This window comes from Rhinopithecus bieti, unplaced genomic scaffold (genome assembly GCF_001698545.2).
Source record: "Rhinopithecus bieti isolate Rb0 unplaced genomic scaffold, ASM169854v2 scaffold_2574, whole genome shotgun sequence".
Taxonomy (NCBI): Eukaryota; Metazoa; Chordata; class Mammalia; order Primates; family Cercopithecidae; genus Rhinopithecus; species Rhinopithecus bieti.
Genome location: NW_016804493.1, coordinates 5,511,085 through 5,530,237, shown reverse-complemented (window position 1 = coordinate 5,530,237; position 19,153 = coordinate 5,511,085). Strand labels below are relative to the sequence as shown.

At 43.6% G+C, this 19,153-nt stretch overlaps 1 protein-coding gene across 1 annotated transcript in view; it reads right to left on the bottom strand.

The window, feature by feature from the left end:
• GLG1 (golgi glycoprotein 1) overlaps nucleotides 1-19,153 on the bottom strand; it is a 167,253-nt gene that overhangs the window by 117,395 nt on the left and 30,705 nt on the right. The window lies entirely within an intron of this gene.

The following is a 19,153-nucleotide window of genomic DNA, read 5'->3' as shown; positions in this document are numbered from 1 at the left end:
CTCTTCCTTAATCCTCTGTCCTTTTTAGGCCAGGCTCTCTCCTCCTCAAACCACTCTCATCTTAATTTTAGATCATGAAATATCCAGATAGTCTTGGATCTCTTCTTCCCTTTTAATTCTAGAAATTCTCAGAACTTGGCCGGGCGCGGTGGCTCAAGCCTGTAATCCCAGCACTTTGGGAGGCCGAGGCGGGCGGATCACAAGGTCAGGAGATCGAGACCATCCTGGCTAACATGGTGAAACCCCGTCTCTACTAAAAAATATAAAAAACTAGCCGGGCGAGGTGGCGGGCGCCTGTAGTCCCAGCTACTCGGGAGGCTGAGGCAGGAGAATGGCAGGAACTCGGGAGGCGGAGCTTGCAGTGAGCTGAGATCTGGCCACTGCACTCCAGCTTGGGTGACAGAGCGAGACTCCGTCTCAAAAAAAAAAAGAAATTCTCAAAACTTAATTCTTTGCCTGCTTTTTCTTCATTACAAATTCCCACAGAGACATCTTCATATCATGTCTCTATTGATGAAGACTTCATTTTTCATCTTCAGCCTTCTGACATATGCATTTTCAGTTTCTTAGTGTATTCACTTTGAATGTCCACTGTCACCTAAAATGTAACATGCCTAAAACATAATTTTATTTTGAATTTATTATTTTAAAAAATAAACTACTAGAGAATTTTAGATTTATGGAGAAGTTGAGAAAACAGCACACAGAGTTCCTATATGCCTTCTCATTTTCCCCTATAGTTAATAGCTTACTTTATAAAGTGCAATCTGTCACAGCTAAAGAATCAACAAGGCCGGGCGCAGTGGCTCACGCCTGTACTCCCAGCACTTGGGAGGCCGAGACGGGCAGATCAGGAGGTCAGGAGATCGAGACCAACCTGGCTAACACGGTGAAACCCCGTCTCTACTAAAAAAATACAAAATCTAGCCGGGCGAGGTGGCGGGCGCCTGTAGTCCCAGCTACTCAGGAGGCTGAGGCAGGAGAATGGCGTGAACCTGGGAGGCGGAGCTTGCCGTGAACTGAGATCCAGCCACTGCACTCCAGCCTGGGCGACAGAGCGAGACTCCGTCTCAAAAAAAAAAAAAAAAAAAGAACAATGGGTCACATTTTATTCAGATTGTACTATAGGTATTTGATGAGGGTTATGGTTAATTTTTTGTGTTAACTTGACTGGGCCACATGCATTTGGCCAAACATTGTTCTGGGTGTGTCTACAGTGCTGTTTTTGGATGAGATTAGCATTTGGACAGGCAGACTAGCAAAGCAGACTGTCCTTCCCAACGTGGGTGGGTCCCGTTCCATCAGTTGAAGGTCTGAATAGAACAAAAAGGCTTAAGCTCCCCCAGGACTCCAGACTCCAAGAAAGGGGAATTTCCTCCTAACTGCTCAGTTTTTGTCTTTTTTTTTTTTTTTTTTTGAGACGGAGTCTCTGTCACCCAGGCTGGAGTGCAATGGCACGATCTCAGCTCACTGCAACCTCCGCCTCCCAGGTTCAAGAGATTCTGCCACCACAGCCTCCCCCTGAGTAGCTAGAATTATAGACACCTGCCATCAAGCCTAGCTAATTTTTGTATTTTTGTAGAGATGGGTTTCACCATGTTGGCCAGGCTGGTCTTGAACTCCTAACCTCAGGTGATCTCCCTGCCTCAGCCTCCCACCAAGTGCTGGGATTACAGGCATGAGCCACTACGTCCAGCCTGGGACCTTAGTTTTTTCCTACCTTTAAACCTGAACTGAAACACTGGGTCTTGAGCCTGCCAGCATTTGGACTAGAACCATGTCATCAGCTCTCCTGAGTCTCCAGCTTGCTGACTGCAGATATTGGGACCTGTCAGCCCCATAACAGCACAAGCCAATTCCTTATAATAAATTGCTTTCTATATCTCCACAGAGATATTATACATCTGTCAAATTAAGTTTAGCCTAGGCTGGGCCTGGTAGCTCATGCCTGTAATCCTAGCATTCTGGGTGGCCAAGTGGGGAGGACCACTTGAGTTCAGGAGTTCCAAATCAGCCTGGGCAATATGGTGAAACCTTGTCTCTAAACAACAACAACAAAAAATTAGGTTTAGCCTAAAGCCGCCTCCTAACATATTGTAAGTTGGGCATAATGGTTTCTCAGTACATAGGGAACTGTAACCTAACTAGACGTGTACACTGCAACCTACTCTTGTAACAAGCAGACAAGTCTAAGCCAATCACAGCAGCCATACTTCAACCACTCAGGCCAACTGCTTAAACTATGTTCAGGTAAGGCAAACACCACCAAGCTGGAACCAATCCAGCTGTTTCCGAACCTCATTTTCATTTTCTATATGTCACTTTCCTTTTTTCTGTCCGTAAATCCTTTTGACCAAGTGGCAGCATGAGTTGCTCTGAACCTGTTCTGGCTTGTGGGCTGCCTGATTAGTACATTGTTCTTTGCTCAATTAAACTATGTTAAGTTTAATTTGTCTAAAGTTTTTATTTTAACAGATGGTGTCAGAAGTGAGATCTGAAGCAGAGCTTCCAGAGATCGCCAGGAGCACCAAGTGACTACGTAAGGCACCCACAAGGCCCACTGTACCCACCCAGTACTCTCTTGCAGCAACTGGGAACAGCGGGTACGTTTTCTCTTGGATTTTGAAGCTCCATGGATTTGGATTTTGGGTTATCCAAGTTTGAGCAAATGTTTTTATCCGAACTGAGTTCAGAAGTTGTGACAGAAACTGGACTGGGTTGAGGACAGCATTGGCTCTGGTAATTAACTGGCTTGGATCCAGTTAGAGGCCTCAGATGTTTAACTAGGAAGACAGAAACTGGCCATGAATGGCAATGCTCCAGGGAGTATGAACTACGGTGCTCAAAAACTCGCAGGCATTTTTTTGTTCTATCCCCTTTGCTTTGTTTTCTTGCTTGTTTAGGTAAAAAATAGTCATTGGTTAAGTTGATCAAGGAAATCTGAGAGCCAAAGCCAAAATTCAGTGTAAACACTAGATCCTTAATTCTTGAAGAAATGAGTACTCTACCTTTCAGCTCTGCCTACCTATAAATGTAGGAAGCATTAGGCCCCAAAAGCAACAAATGCTTACAGAAATGGTGAAATCTTACTAAAGGTAATTTAAAATTACAGTGGAACAGTCCAAATTAACCACACTGTACTTTAAATAGTGAATTTGAAAACGAGGACTCCCAAATCAGGCTTATCTAGGGATGCCTACTAATGTACAGGAGCTTCCAAAAAGATTTCAATATTCTTATCACCTCTTTCTAAAACTTTTTTTTTTTTTTGGTAGGGAGTCTCGCTCTGCCGCCCAGTTTGGAGTGCAGTGGTGCAATCTCAGATCACTGCAACCTCCGCCTCCTGGTTTCAAACGACTCTCCTGCCTCAGCCTCCTGAGCAGCTGAGATTACAGGTGCCTGTCACCACACCTAGCTAATTTTTGTATTTTAGTAGCGACAGGGTTTCACCATGTTGGTAAGGCTGGTCTCGAACTGCTGACCTCAAATGATCTGTCCACCTCGGCCTCCCAAAATGCTGGGATTACAGGCATGAGACACTGAGCCTAGCCCTAAAAACTCTTTATAAAAGACAAAGCTTAAGCAACTAATTGTAAGAAAAATTAAACTTGAGCTGGGCATGGTGGCTTAGGCCTGTAACCCCAGCTACTTGGAGGCTGAGGTAGGAGGATCTCTGGAAGCCAGGAGTTTGAGACCAGCCTGGGTAACACAGCAACCCCAACTCAAAAGAAAAAAAGAAGGGAGAAATGGAGGGAAAGAAGGAAGGAAGGAGAGAAGCAATTCTGTATATAGAATATGTAAAGAAAGTAAGATCTGTTTTTGTATGGAAAGCTATAAAGGCATAAAAATATGTGTTTGCTGTGAAAAAAATAGTTTAGAAGTTATTTAAAGGTTATATCAAGTTGAATGCATTTTTAGAAGAGATACAGTCTGGCACCATGCAGTCCCGCACAGTCCTGCTTGGTCTCATGGCAGCACCTGGGGGTGCCCAGCTGGAGGGATGGGATGGGGCAGGATCTGGGCCAACAGGTAGCTAGCCAGGATCGTGCAGCAGCCAGCACTTTCCTCCTGCTGGTACCAAAGCTGGGCTTGCGGGGCAGCATGCCTGTAAGCAGCCTGAGAAGGCTGAGGTCCCTCCTCCTATTATTTACACCTAGGCCTGCACCCTTACACCCTTCATGGCCATAATCAAATTTTCTTGTCAATTATGTCTTTAACCATGATCATTTTAAGTTGTTTCCACAGTTAATTGCTTAATACAGATGCATTTTATTTAAGCTCTTTACAAGCAAGTAAAATCTAGAGTATTATGTCTTCAAGAACATTCATGGAAAGAGGAATGGAAAGGACCCTAATAAGGACTACTGAATACAGGTTTCTGATAACTTCAGGCTCATCTAATTTGGACTGCGTAAGAATTCCCAGAACTTTAATAAAGAAACTGGTTTATAAAACTGCTAACCCAAGCAGGACAAAAATTAACTGAATACTAAGAAAATACTCTGCCAGATTTTCATGCTAAATCAGCCAGTACTAAAACTGTTAAGATATGCAACTTGAATGAACTCTATGTTCCAAGTCAAATTACCTATGATAACCCATTTAATGAACAGTGCTATGCACCTGAATTGGAGAAACAAAATTGGTATTTAACAGGCTATAAATGCAACGTTAAGCATGAACTCACAAAGCCTGCACAGCCACCCGGTCCTTCCTGAATCCGTAAAGCTTCCATTATTAAAAGCTCTGCACTCGGCCGGGCGCGGTGGCTCAAGCCTGTAATCCCAGCACTTTGGGAGGCCGAGACGGGCGGATCACGAGGTCAGGAGTTCGAGACCTCCTGGCTAACACGGTGAAACCCTGTCTCTACTAAAAAATACAAAAAAAGCTAGCCGGGCGAGGTGGCTGGCGCCTGTAGTCCCAGCTACTTGGGAGGCTGAGGCAGGAGAATGGCGTAAACCCGGGAGGCGGGGCTTGCAGTGAGCTGAGATCCGGCCACTGCACTCCAGCCCGGGCGACAGAGTGAGACTCCGTCTCAAAAAAAAAAAAAAAAAAAAGCTCTGCACTCCATGACTCATCATGGAAGACAGAAAATGATCCAAACAGAAAACATATACATTGGTGTGGTGACTGCTCTAAATTGCTAAAAATGGTTTATGACCAATGTTTGGCTTATCAAACCTATAACCTGGGAAGATAATTAAAACTTCAGGTACCTGATGGGCCATTTGAACATTTATAGAGGAATTTCATTCAACTGTCATTTTCAACACATGTTTTCTGGTAAAAGATTTCTCATGCAAGAAGGCTGATGCTGTAATAGTAGCTAAAAGGTTGTCAGAAAATGTGTTTCTCTCATGGGGCATTCCTGGAGAAATCTCCAGTGGTAATGGTACTTGTTTCACTGGACAAGTTGTAAAACTGTTAAGTAAGGTATTACAGACATAATAGCTTTAGGCAAAGCTAACTGAATTGACTGGTTGCCTTGGTCAAAGGTATTGCAGATTAATGACAATCAGATCTACCTCATTATGAAATAGTCACTGGGAGGCCTATGCTGCTAATAATAGAATTTTATGTATCTTCCTTTCCCAAATTCTGATATGAATAAACGCTGCAAGGCTTTAATGCATTACACCAAAGTGTATTTTCCCCAGCTAAAGGAAGTTTTTCTTTTTCTTTTTTATAGACAGTCTTGCTCTGTTGCCCAGGCTGGAGAGCAGTGGTGTGATCTTGGCTCTCTGAAACCTCCACCTCCCAGGTTCAAGCAATTCTTGTGCCTCAGCCTCTCAAGTAGCTGGGATTACAGGCATGCGCCACCATGCCCAGCTAATTTTTGTATTTTCAGTAGAGATGGGGTTTCACCATGTTGGTCAGGCTGGTCTTGAACTCCTGGGTTCCAGAGACCTGACCTCCAATGATCTGCCCACCTCAGCCTCCCAAAGTGCAGGGATTACAGGCATGAGCTACCACACTGGCAGTAAAGGAAGTTTTTCATGATCTGCCCACTGAGGATAATCAAATCCTTCACAATCTAGAACCTGGAGGTTGGTTCTTCTGGAAATGACATCAGGAAAACACTGCCCTTGTTACCCACCATGAAGCAAAACTTTGGGGCCTCGAACACTGGGTCAATTGATATCACAATGCAGGAGGGGCCCTCCAGACTTGGAATTGTACAACTGTTGGAAATCTTAAGGTAAAACTAACCAGTTAGGAAAGGTTTTCTCCAGAAGCAGACGGCAACCTAGACATGGACAGCTTTCCCAAGAGCACAGATCAAAACTTCTCTGCCATCATGTGACTCTTACTTCTCAATGTTTTCCTTGTTTATGCCTCTATGAACAACAGAAAAAGGGTCTTATGGTGCACCCATGGGGCACACTTTTATTTGTGAAAACTTTTACAGCCAACCTTATCCACAGACAGCATTATGTCTTAATAGATGAAAGATGACAGTCCAATGTGGGCTAGGAATTTTAATGGCTCTGTCAGAAACAGAACACTGGTCCACTCCTTTTAACCTACATCAGAGGTGAAAAAGAATACTAGCACTTGGAAGCCTTCATCATTATGAATGGTCACCATTGTTAGGTCACTTTTTCCGGAGTATGGAGTAAACAATGCAGTGACTAGAAATTTGTCCCTTGTGGGCTGGGCGCAGTGGCTCATGCCTGTAATTACAGCACTTTGGGAGGAAAAGGTGGGCGGATCACTTGAGGCCAGGAGTTCAAGACCAGCCTGGTCAAAATGCGGAAACCCCGTCTCTAGTAAAATACAAAATCAGCCGGGCATGGTGGCGTGCACCTGTAGTCCCAGCTATTTGGGAGGCTGAGGCACGAGAATTGCTTGAACCCAGGAGGCAGAGGTTGCAGTGAATACTAGCACTTGGAAGCCTTCATCATTATGAATGGTCACCATTGTTAGGTCACTTTTTCCGGAGTATGGAGTAAACAATGCAGTGACTAGAAATTTGTCCCTTGTGGGCTGGGCGCAGTGGCTCATGCCTGTAATTACAGCACTTTGGGAGGAAAAGGTGGGCGGATCACTTGAGGCCAGGAGTTCAAGACCAGCCTGGTCAAAATGCGGAAACCCCGTCTCTAGTAAAAATACAAAAATCAGCCGGGCATGGTGGCGTGCACCTGTAGTCCCAGCTATTTGGGAGGCTGAGGCACGAGAATTGCTTGAACCCAGGAGGCAGAGGTTGCAGTGAGCCGAGATCACGCCACTATTGCACTCCAGCCTGGGCAACACAGTGAGACTGTCTCAAAAAAAAAAAAAAAAAAAAAAAAAAAAAAAAAAAAAAATTTACAAAAAAAAAAAAAAAAAAAAAAAAAAAAACAGAAAAAGAAATTTATTCCTCATGATATGCTCTATAGCAGATTCTACTGCAAAGGCTATGGTTACGAAACAGACTTCTTTAAATTCTCTTGCTAAAGGTATACTGGATAATAGAATTGCTCAAGGTTGCCTACTGGCTAATCAGGGAAGTATCTGTGAAGTTGCTGACACTTTTATATTTTTTCTTTGAGACAGGGTTTTGCTCTGTCACCCAGGCAGGAGTGCAGTGCCTCAATCACAGCTCATTTAGCTTCAATCTCCTAGGCTCAATTGCTCCTCCCACCTCAGCCTCCTGAGTAGTGGGACTACCAGCACATGTCACGAGGCCCGGCTAATTTTTGTATTTTCTGTAGAGACACGGTCTTGCTATGTTGCCTAGGCTGCCTTGAACTCCTGGCCTCGGGGATCCTCCTGCTTCAGCCTTCCAAAAACGCTGGGATTAACAGGCGTGAGCCACCATACCAGGCCTTGCTGACACTTCTTGTTGCAAGTGGATGAATGTACTAGATATTACAGAGATTCAGTTGTAGGGGATTAATAAACTGGTGGCTTGGTTGAAATGAGTAGATTGTTTATCTTGCTCATTCTTTGATGTATTTGATTTTAGTTGGTTTGGTTCGTGTGAACTCTGGCTAAGGAGCATACTCCAAACTCTTAGTATTTTCCTCCTAATAGTCATAATAGTCTCCCTGGTGCACTACATTCTCTCAAAAGTTATAAATGCTTGCATGCAGCCATCTATATAAGTTCAAATGGTCTCTCTTCAACAGGAATGATAAACATTCAAAGACATGCATGATCACAAGGACACCAAAACCTATGAATAAAGTGCTGGGACTGGAAACCCAAAAGGATGGTAACTGAGTAGCACTAAAGCCCTAAGTTTTGGTAACACTTACACCTAAGTGAGAACCTGACCAAAAAGGAGAAACTGTTAAATAAAATTGTGAGAGCCCACTGTTTTGGACTAAGCTTATTCACTAGGCATCAACAGGCTAGACCAGATCAAACATAAATGAAGTCACTCATGCTAAATGCGACATAATCAAATTGAAACTTTAAGGAAGCAGAAAGATCCCAAACAGCCCAGGTTTTTTATTCCTTTCCTAAAAACAAGAGATTGCAGCATAAGGAGGTTGCCTCTGCTCTAATCCCTACAGAAAACTAACCTGAAGTCCTTATTCCCCACCTTGCAAAACCCACAGTTTTGTTACCTCCGTGGGATTTGAGACCAAATAAGTACATTTATGATAGTGACACAGTCACATCCATGACTAAAGTTTTGTCAACCTCTCAAAATTGATAAACAATACAAAACTGAGGCCAGGTGCAGTGGCTCACGCCACTGCAATCCCAACACTCTGGGAGGCTGAGATGAGCAAATCACTGGATGTCAGGAGTTCAAGACCAGCCTGACCAACATGGTGAAACCCTGTCTCTACTAAAAATATAAAAATTAGCCAGGTGTGGTGAGACACGCCTATAATCCTAGGTACTTGGGAGGCTGAGGCAGGAGAATCACTCAAACTCGGAGGGCAGAAGTTGCAGTGAGCCGAGACTATGTGACTGCACTCCAGTCTAGGCAACAGAGCCAGACTCCATCTCAAAAACAACAACAAAAACAAAACAAAACTGAGAGGTTGACCAAAGAGAGGAATTGTTAAGTTTAGTCTAAAGCTGCCTTCTTACATATTTTAAGTTCGGGCCTGAAGCTTTCTCAGTACATAGGGAACTGTAACCTGACTAGAAGAGGAAACTGCAACCTACTCCTGTAATAAGTAGCTCAGTCTCCGCCAATCACAGTAGCCATACTTCACTCACAGACGGCCAACTGCTTATACTGTGTTCAGATAAAGCAAAGGCCCAGCTGTAACCAATCCAGCAGTTTCTGTACCTTACTTCCTTTTCTGTATGTCACTTTCCTTTTTCTGTCCATAAATCCTCTCCAACCATACACCAGCGCCAGAGTAGTTCTCAATCTTTCCTGGTTCGAGAGGCTGCCTGATTTCACAAATTATTCTTTGCACAATTAAATTCTGTTAAATTTGTCTGAAGTTTTTCTTTTAACACACCTTATTGGTTCCATTTCTCTGGAGAATACTGCCTGATACAAACCAAACTAAAAAGTTTGATTTAGGTTCGGTTTTGCTTAAAGCAGTATTTTCTAATATCCCTTCTTTGTTTCAGGATCCCATCCAGAATTTAGTGACCGTGCCTCCTTAGGCTCCTTGTTCTGATGATCTTGACTGTTTTGAGGAAACCTCATCAGGTATTTTGTAGAATGTCCCTCAATTTGGGTTCGTGTGACGTTTTCCTTATGGGTTACATAGGCTTTTTGGAGGAAGACCACAGAGGCAAAGTGCCATTCCCAACACACTATATCAAAGGCATACATGCTACAAGCATGACCTCACTGATAACGTCAACTTCGATCACTTGGCCAAGCTTTCTCCACTGTAAAATGATTCCCTCTCCACCTTTCCATAGGCTACTCTTCGGAAGCAATTCACCAGGCTCAGCCCATCATCAAGAAAGAAATGCAGAGGCCCACCTCCTGAACAGGGGAAATATCTACATAAATTATTTGTGATTCTTCTCTACAGGACATTTGCCTCTTCTTTCTTTCTATTTATTTATTTATTTATTTATTTAACAGAATTTATTTTTGTCCCCAAGCCAGTTCTCTTTCTACCATGGCTTCATCATTCCCACAGGGAGTAACCCCCACATACCCAGTGAAACTTTTGGTTTATCTTTTTCTCCTGTATGTCCCATATTTTAATCCTTTAAAGAGATCTCCACTGTCATCTTTCTTCAGTGCTGTTTAGATTTAGTCAATCTTTTCCTTCTGTCATGATTTTAATCCAGACCACCATCGTCATTCTCTAAACAAGCTAACCTCTGAGTAGGTCTCTTTTTTTCCTCCTCCATGCCTATTCTGTTGTAATTTGCCAATGTTGTAACATGTCTCTCAGCTCTGGCCTGACTCACAGTAGTTTCACTGAAATTTGTAATGCCAGCTCTTTAGAAGTTGAAATAAGAGGCCGGGCGCGGTGGCTCAAGGCTGTGACCCAGCACTTTGGGAGGCAGAGACGGGAGGATCACGAGGTCAGGAGATCGAGACCATCCTGGCTAACACAGTGAAACCCCGTCTCTACCAAAAAATACAAAAAAAATTAGCCGGGCGTGGTGGCGGGCGCCTGTAGTCCCAGCTACATGGGAGGCTGAGGCAGAAGAATGGCGTGAACCCGGGAAGCGGAGCTTGCAGTGAGTGGAGACTGCGCCACTGCACTCCAGACTAGGCGACAGAGCAAGACTCCGTCTCAAAAAAAAAAAAAAAAGAAGTTGAAATAAGAAATTGACAGGTATCTCTTTATTCTAATGATAGAAGCAAATACAAAACATTGGGGTTTCCTAGGACACAGGACTGTTCTTCATTTGGGTCACATCAGAAGTAAAATTCCCAAAGACAAAAATCACTGTTCCTGTGCTGAAACCTTACTATATATGGTGCACTTTCATTGTCTGCTTCTCTAGCCTCCTGGCTTTCTTTTGGGGATGCACCCAACTCTGTCAATCTCAGTCTGAGTGCTCCAGGTCGGGCCTCATTCCTGACAGGGATAGAGGAAATGAGTCCAAATAATCCAAGACTATGCACGCAACATTCCTAACTGGTTCAGGGACTCAGACAATGACAAACAAGACAACATTTGCAATAATGCTGGGACAGATGGAGGAACAGGAATAAAAGCTACTTTGGCCACCTTGCCACAACGTGAATACTGTGAAGGAAGCCAGCCCAGAAGCAGATGGTAAGAGAAATCAGTCCTGCTAAGACGCTGAGTATCAATACCTATCTAAGCCTGAAGCCTGTGCTAAACCTTGTTTTTACAGTTATATGAGGCAAATTCTCTTTTTAGCTGAAGCTAGTTTGGAAAGAACTTCCTATTACTACAAAAGAATCATAACTCCTAACTGATATAGTGAGGAACATAAACTTTTTACTTAAATCTCACTCTGATAAAGCAGAAAGAAGTATCAGAATAATTTTACTTCTTTGTTTTTTTGAGACAGATTCTCACTCTGTCGCCAGACTGGAGTGCAATGGCACAATCTCAGCTCACTGCAACCTCCACCTCCTGGGTTCAAGCGATTCTCCTGCCTCAGCCTCCTGAGTAGCTGGGATTACAGGGGCGCGCCCCCACGCCTGGCTAATTTTTATGTTCTTAGTAGAGATGGGGTTTCGCCACGTTGGCCAGGCCGGTCTAGAACTCCTGACCTCAGGTGATCCGCCCACCTCGGACTCTCAAAGTGCTGGGATTATAGGCGTGAGCCACCGCGCCTGGCCTGTACGTATATTTTCTATTTGCAAAGTGATTAACCAATAACCAATAGTATCCTAAATCAGGTGCACATACAAAGTAACAGAAAAGCTTAAAAATCAGTGTAGTTATCTGCTTCTGGAAATGGTTACTTAGAAGAACCCTTTAACTATAAACAACTAAAAGTGTTGGAAGATAAAAATTTTCTTAAAAGCAACAAAGAGCTAAAATTACTGTAAATTACTGCCAAGCCAGAACTGAAGGAAAAGGGGGTACATATCCAGGAACACAGGAGAGCTCAAAAGCTCACTTTTCCCTTGAAGGCACTTGCTAAAACCATCAAAATGAACCCTCCTTTTTAAAGAGCCATGTGTGCAGAAACCAAGCCCAACGCCTGCCCAAGGTAGGAAATCTAATGAGATAGTCCTCACTTTAAGCTGGCATCTCAAAAGTCTACCCCCTTAAGACAAGGGTGAACCAGAAGTAAACCAGCCTTTCCACAGATCTCAGCACAGATTTATACTGTGTGGGTGTTTCAGAAAATCTCGAACTGTGAGAATGATGTAAGATGGTCTTAGAATGGAGTGGTCAGAATTCCCTAGCATAAGCAAATAAAAATCCTTTCTGAAATAAGACATCATAAATGAGAATCAGCAGAAAGGCAAAGATATTTTAATAGACATTTAAACACCGTAAACCGAACTATTTATTCTATGTTCCCTTGGGTTTGAAGGTATATATACCTGAACTGAACAATGTCAGCTGCTTATCAACTGTCATTCACAAACCTGGAACACATCTACCTCATAAACACTGATTCCAGATTTCAAATGCATCTCTAACAGAGTCTAGCTTATCATTATTTCTGCTTCTTCTATTTGCACTTGTATCATCAAAATGCAATAGTGCCGGGCACAGTGGCCCACACTTGTAATCCAAGCACTTTGGGAGGCCGAGGTGGGCGGATCACCTGAGGTCAGGAACTCAAGACCAGCCTGGCCAACATGGTGAAACCCTATCGCCACTAAAAATACAAAAAATTAGCCGGGCATGGTGGGGTGCACCTGTAATTCCAGCTACTTGGGAGGCTAAAACAGGAGAACTGCTTGAACCTGGGATGCAGAGGTTCCAATGAGCTGAGATCACATCACTGCACTCTAGACTGGGCGACAGAGTGAAGCTCCAACTCAAAGCCAGGAGCAGTGGCTCACACCTGTAATTCCAGCACTTTGGGAGGTCGAGGCCAGTGGATTGCTTGAGTGCGGGAGTTTGAGACCAGTTTGGACAACATAGCAAACCCCATCTCAAAAAAAAGAAAAGAAAAAAAATGCAATAGTTTTGAAATTTTTGATGGCTCATAATTTTATTGAAAAGAGAAATGGCTTTTGCTCCATAATTACCAAATATTTTCATTTTATATTAATAAAATCAATCAGAATAATAAATCCAATGAATATTTTCACTTCTACATCACCTATTTCCTTCTAGGTGCCTTTGTACACACACCTGACTTCAGCATTTGTCCAGCTGTCTAATAAACTTTGGTGCAAAAACATCATAAAACCACCAGCTATTTGTCTCTCTACTGGTACCAGCAAACTACCAGGTATTTATCTCTTCACACTTATCTTTTAATTCACATAATAATTGTGAAGCATTTCCCAGCCTCAGAAAATCTTAAAAGAAGCTATAGGAATAAACTGCTCAATAGCAAAAATGAAAGCCAAAAGACAGTGGAATAGAAAAAAAAAAATGCACTGAAAGAAAAAAAATTCCAACCTAAAATTCTATACTGTGATAGATTTTTTTCAAGGCCACAAATCCCACCTGCCCCCCTTTTTGAAAGCACAGTCCTTTGAATGTGACATTGTTGCTCACGCCATCAAGAGATGGAGTCAGGCCAGGCACAGTGGCTCTCATCTGTAATTCCAACACTTTGGGAGGCCAGGCAGGAGTATTACTTGAGATCAGGAGTTCCAGACCAGCTTGGTCAACATAGTGGGACCCTATCTCTATAAAAAATCAGCCAGGTGTGGTGGCACACACCTATAGACACTGCTACTTGGGAGGCTGAAGTGGGAGGATGGCTTGAGCCCAGGAGTTTGAGGCTATAGCAAGCTACAATCATGCCACTGCATTCCAGCTTGGGCGAAAGCGTAAGACCTTGTCTGCCTACCACCTGCTGGCCCCCCAAAAAACAGATGGATTATAATTCCTTCACTCTTTGTGGGCGGAGGGATTTTTTTGTTTTGTTTTGTTTTGTTTTTTTGAGACGGATTCTGCTCTGTCGCCCAGGCTGGAGTGCAGTGGCTGGATCTCAGCTCACTGCAAGCTCCGCCTCCCGGGTTCACGCCATTCTCCTGCCTCAGCCTCCCGAGGAGCTGGGACTACAGGCACCCACCAGCTCGCCCGGCTAGTTTTTTGTATTTTTTTAGTAGAGACGGGGTTTCACCGGGTTAGCCAGGATGGTCTCGATCTCCCGACCTCGTGATCCGCCCGTCTCGGCCTCCCAAAGTGCTGGGATTACAGGCTTGAGCCACCGCGCCCGGCCCTTTTTTTTTTTTTTTAAACCACATCTCACTTGGAACCTTTACCCTTTTGAATATGGGCATGGCCACCTGACTTGCTTTGGTCAGTGAAACATTAGCAAATGTGACAACAGAGGACTGAAAAGTGCTTGTACACTGGAGCTTGCCTTTTCTGTACTGATTTTTCAACCCAGCCACGTGAAAGAGTGAGATAGCAAGCTAGATGATGAGACATGGAGCCCAGTTGCTTTTTTCACCCGAAAAACTACCAGACATGTTAAGTGAGGCCATGTGGGTCTGTCCAACCCACAGCTGACCTGCCAAGTGACTATAGATACATGAATGAGCCCAACTATAACCATGCAGACCAGAGAGACAAGGGATGCCATTGAGTACTGCCCAAAAATCTGAACCACAGATTCAGGGGCAAATATGTGGTTGCTGTTCTTGAGTCATTAAGTTTGGGACTGAGTACAGAGGTTCAAGCAAGTAATCCCAGTGTTTTGGGCAGCTGAGGTGGGAAGATCACTTGAGCCCAGGAGTTAGAGATCAGACTGGGCAACATTCAGAGACCCTGTCTTTACAAATAATAATAAAATTAGCCAGGCACCAGCTACTCTCAGGAGACTGAGGCAAGAGAATTGCTTGTACCCAGGAGGTAGAGGCTGCAGTGAGCTGAGATCGCGCCACTGCACTCCAGCCTGGGCAACAAAGCGAGACTCCGTCTCCAAAAAAAAAAAAAAAAAAATTAGCCAGGAGCAGTGGTGCACACCTGTGGTCCCAGCTATTTGGGAGGCTGATGTGGGAAGATAGCCTAAGCCCAGAAGGCCAAGGTATGACTGCACCACTGCACTGCAGCCTGAGTGACAGAGACCCTGTCTCAAAAAATAAAATAAAATACTAAAAGATTAGAAAACAAAATGAAAGCAAATAAAATAAAATGAAAAGAAGTTGGGGTGGTGTGTTCCCAGCATGTGACACTGTGGAATAGATATTTTGTCTCTGTGCCTGTTTCCTGCACACAGATCTAACCAAAAGCCTTGGAGTCTCAAGAGAGAGAACAGTGTCTTTTGTATGCTAATGAATGGTGGGGGGCGGGGGGAGACGCTTAAAAAGCTAATTTAGGATGGGGCTGGTCACTGGAAAAACCCGGAAAAACCAAGGCATGATCGGAGGGTTGGGACTTTCAGGCCCACCCCTAACCTCCAGGGAAGGGAAAGGGGCTGAAGGTTAAGTTGATCACCAAAGGCCAGCGATGTAATCAATCACGCCTAAGTAATGAAGACTCCATAAATACCACAAAGAGCCTGGGCACAGAGGCTCACGCCTGTAATCCCAGCACTCTGGGAGGCCAAGATGGGTGGATTACCTGAGGTCAGGAGTTCAAGACAAGCCTGGCCAACATGGTGAAACCAAAGATATAAAATTGTCTCTACCAAAGATATAAAATTTAGCTTGGCATGGTAGCACGTACCTGCAATCCCAGCTACTCGCAAGGCTGAGGCAGGAAAGTCACTTTAACCTGGGAGGCGGAGGTTGCAGTGTGAGCCAAGATTGCGCCACTGCACTCCAGTCTAGATGACAGAGTAAGACTCCCAAAAAACAAACAAACAAACAAACAAAAACCACAAGCCAAAGGACTGGGTTCTGAAGACTTCCAGATAACCGGACACAGGTTCCTGGAGAGTGGGCTGCCCGGAGAGAGCATAGAAGCTCCTTGTCCCTTCTCCCATACCTCGCTCTATATACCTCTTCTATCTGGCTGTTCATCTGTGTCCTTCATAATATTCCTTAAAATAAATGAGTACTTGTAAACAGAAGTGTTTCCTTGAGTTCTGTGACCTGCTCTAGCAAATTCACTGAACCCAAGGATGGTGAGGGGTGGGAGGGGGGGATGCTTGTGGGAAGCCCAGTTTATGGCAGGTTGGTAAGAAGCACAGGTCAAACCTGTATTTGAAACTGGCATCTGAAGTGAGGGGTTGTCTTATGGGACTGAGCTCTCAACCTATGGGATCTGATGCGATTTCCAGGTATACAGTGTCAAGGATTAAGATGAATTTGAGGACACTCAGCTGGTATAGACTGCAGAATTATCTGCAGAATTGGCTGTTGGTGGGGGTAAAAAATCCATACATCTGGTGCCAGAAGTGTTGAGTGACTGTACTGAGAGTAAATAGTAGGAAAACTCTTTGGTTTTCCCATATCCTCAGACCCAGAAATAGATAACTGACACTTAAGCCCAGCAAAATATCTTTTAAGAATAGGGTAGAATGAAGATATTTCCAGACAAAAAAAAAAAAACCCTGTCAGTTGGCCCTCAGAAGATCTTTACTAAAAGAAGTTCTGAAGAATGTACTGCAGGCAGATGAGATGTAAGAAGGTATAGGGAGCAAAGAAAGTGCTAAATATCTGGGTAAATCTATTTTTTAAAAAAACATTGCTTTTTAAGTACAATAATAATCGTATCTTAAAGGATTCTGAAAATTTGATGCCAGTAGCCACTCTCAGACATTCTGATTTAATTTGCCTGAAACATCTGGGTATTACCATACTAAAAATCACCCTAGGTATAACTAGGGTTAGGAACCACTGACTTCAATTATAAAACTTATAATATATCTAAAGTTGGCATTAATCCTCATCTTCCTTCCCTTTTATTTATCTTGTCTTTTTTTTTTTTTTAATACAGACAGGGTCTCACCCTGTTGCCTAGGCTCGACCTCCTGGGCTCAGCTTCCAGAGTAGCTGGGACTACGGTCATGCACTGCCTCGACTGGCTAATTAGCCCTCCTGGGTTCAAGTGATCTTCCCACCCTAGCCTCCCAAAGAGCTGGGATTACAGGTGTGAGCCACCTGGCCCAACCTATCTAGTCTCTCTCTTTTTTTTTTTTTAAATGGGGTCTCACTGTGTCACCCAGACTGGAGTGCAGTAATGCAATCTCGGCTCAATGAAACCTCCGTCTCCCAGGCTAAAGTGATTCTCCTAGTTCAGCCTCCCAAGTAGCTGGGATTACAGGTGCACACCACCACACCCCACTAATTTTTTGTAAAGACAAGACTTCTCCATGTTGCCCAGACTGTCTTGCCTTTTTTTAAGTTACTGACTCATTATTTTCCATGGAAATAAGCAACATGCACACACGCACATGCACGCACAAACACACATACACACTTATTATCTCTGTAATACAAAGCAGCTCAGCCTGAGAGATACTAAAGGTCTAAAGAACACTAAGCTTCTCAGCCTTTGGTGGAGATCAAAGAGAAAAAAATTACTACGTAATTTCTAATTACTTCCCATCAACAGGATATGACTATTTAAATTCAGAGGGTGTTCACAGTTGCAAACATCCAAGAAAATCTCAGCTAAAGCTAACGCTAAACAGGTTTTCTGGTTAATGTTCTTCTACAGTATATTCAGCAAAATACTATCTAATATAAAAGACCAGGCTGCAGGCCATCTGTTAACAGTAACACATCGGGATATTGCACTACTCAAAACCGACTATGTTAACTGTTCATTTTCCTAAACTGCTCTGTTGATTAGCTATACAGGATGGTGCTTATCATCTAGCTCAAAATGCAAATATCAGAATTTAACCCCCAAAGCAAGCCTTTGAATGAAAGATTTCCAAACTAATAAATTTTGGCCTCAAAATCAAAATAAAAAAGAAGAGGTGGAATCTAGGTCAGTGCAGCGGCTTACGCCTGTAATCCCAGCACTTTAGGAGGCTGAGAAGGGAGGATCATTTGAAGCCAGGAGATTGAGACCAACCTGGCCAACATGGTGAAATGCCATTTCTACTAAAAACACAAAAAATTAGCTGAGCATGGTGGTACACACCTGTAGTCCCAGTTGCTTGAAAGGCTGAGACACAAGAATCTCTTGAACCCAGGAGGTGGAGGTTGCAGTGAGCCTAGATCGCACCACTGCACTTCAGCCTGGGTGACAGAGCAAGACTGTCTCAAAAAAAAAAAAAGAGAGAGAGAGAGAGAGGAGGAATCCATATAAAGAACAAGAAGCTGGGCACAGTGGATCACGCCTGTAATCCCAGCACTTTGGGAGGCTGAGGCGGGTGGATCACGAGGTCAGGAGTTCAAGACCAGCCTGGCCAAGATGGTGAACTCTCACCTCTGTTAAAAATACAAAAATTAGCTGGACATGATGGTGGGTGCCTGTAATCCCAGCTACTCAGGAGGCTGAGGCAGAGAATTACTTGAACCTGGGAGGTGGAGGTTGTAGTGAGCTGAGATCATGCCACTGCACTCCAACCTAGGCCACAGAGCAAGACTCCATCTCAAAAAAAGAGCAAGAAAACACTGCACCTAACAGGTAATACAAATGAGTAAACTGTCTGAAACATACACTGATTTCAAGATGCACCATTACTTTATGTACCACTAGGGGAGAAACAGTCTACCATAAGATGTCATAAAATTTTAGATGCATTCTGATTTCAAAGATGTTCAGATGAAAAATTAAAGCATAAAATCAAGAAAACATCATAAATAACAAAACATTACGAGCAGGTAACCATGGGACTTTTGCTGGAAGATAACTACCAATATTACAACTCAACCAAACCAAACATACAACCAACTGTAACATCAAAATACAGCCTCAAAGATCTCTTGCTCTCTGGTATTTTTGTTTTGTTTTGTTTTTATTTTTGTTTTTTTTTGAGATGGAATCTCCCTCTGTTGCCCAGGCTGGAGTGCAGTGGCACAATCTCAGCTCACTGCAACTTCTGCCTCCTGGGTTCAAGTGATTCTCCTGCCTCAGATTCTGGAGTAGCTCACTCTCTATTTTTACGCTGTAGGTATAGATATCAATGACAAAATATTGATTTCATAGAGAAATGACAATATGGCTGGGCACGGTGGCTCAAGCCTGTAATCCCAGCATTTTGGGAGGCCGAGACGGGCGGATCACGAGGTCAGGAGATCCAGACCATCCTGGCT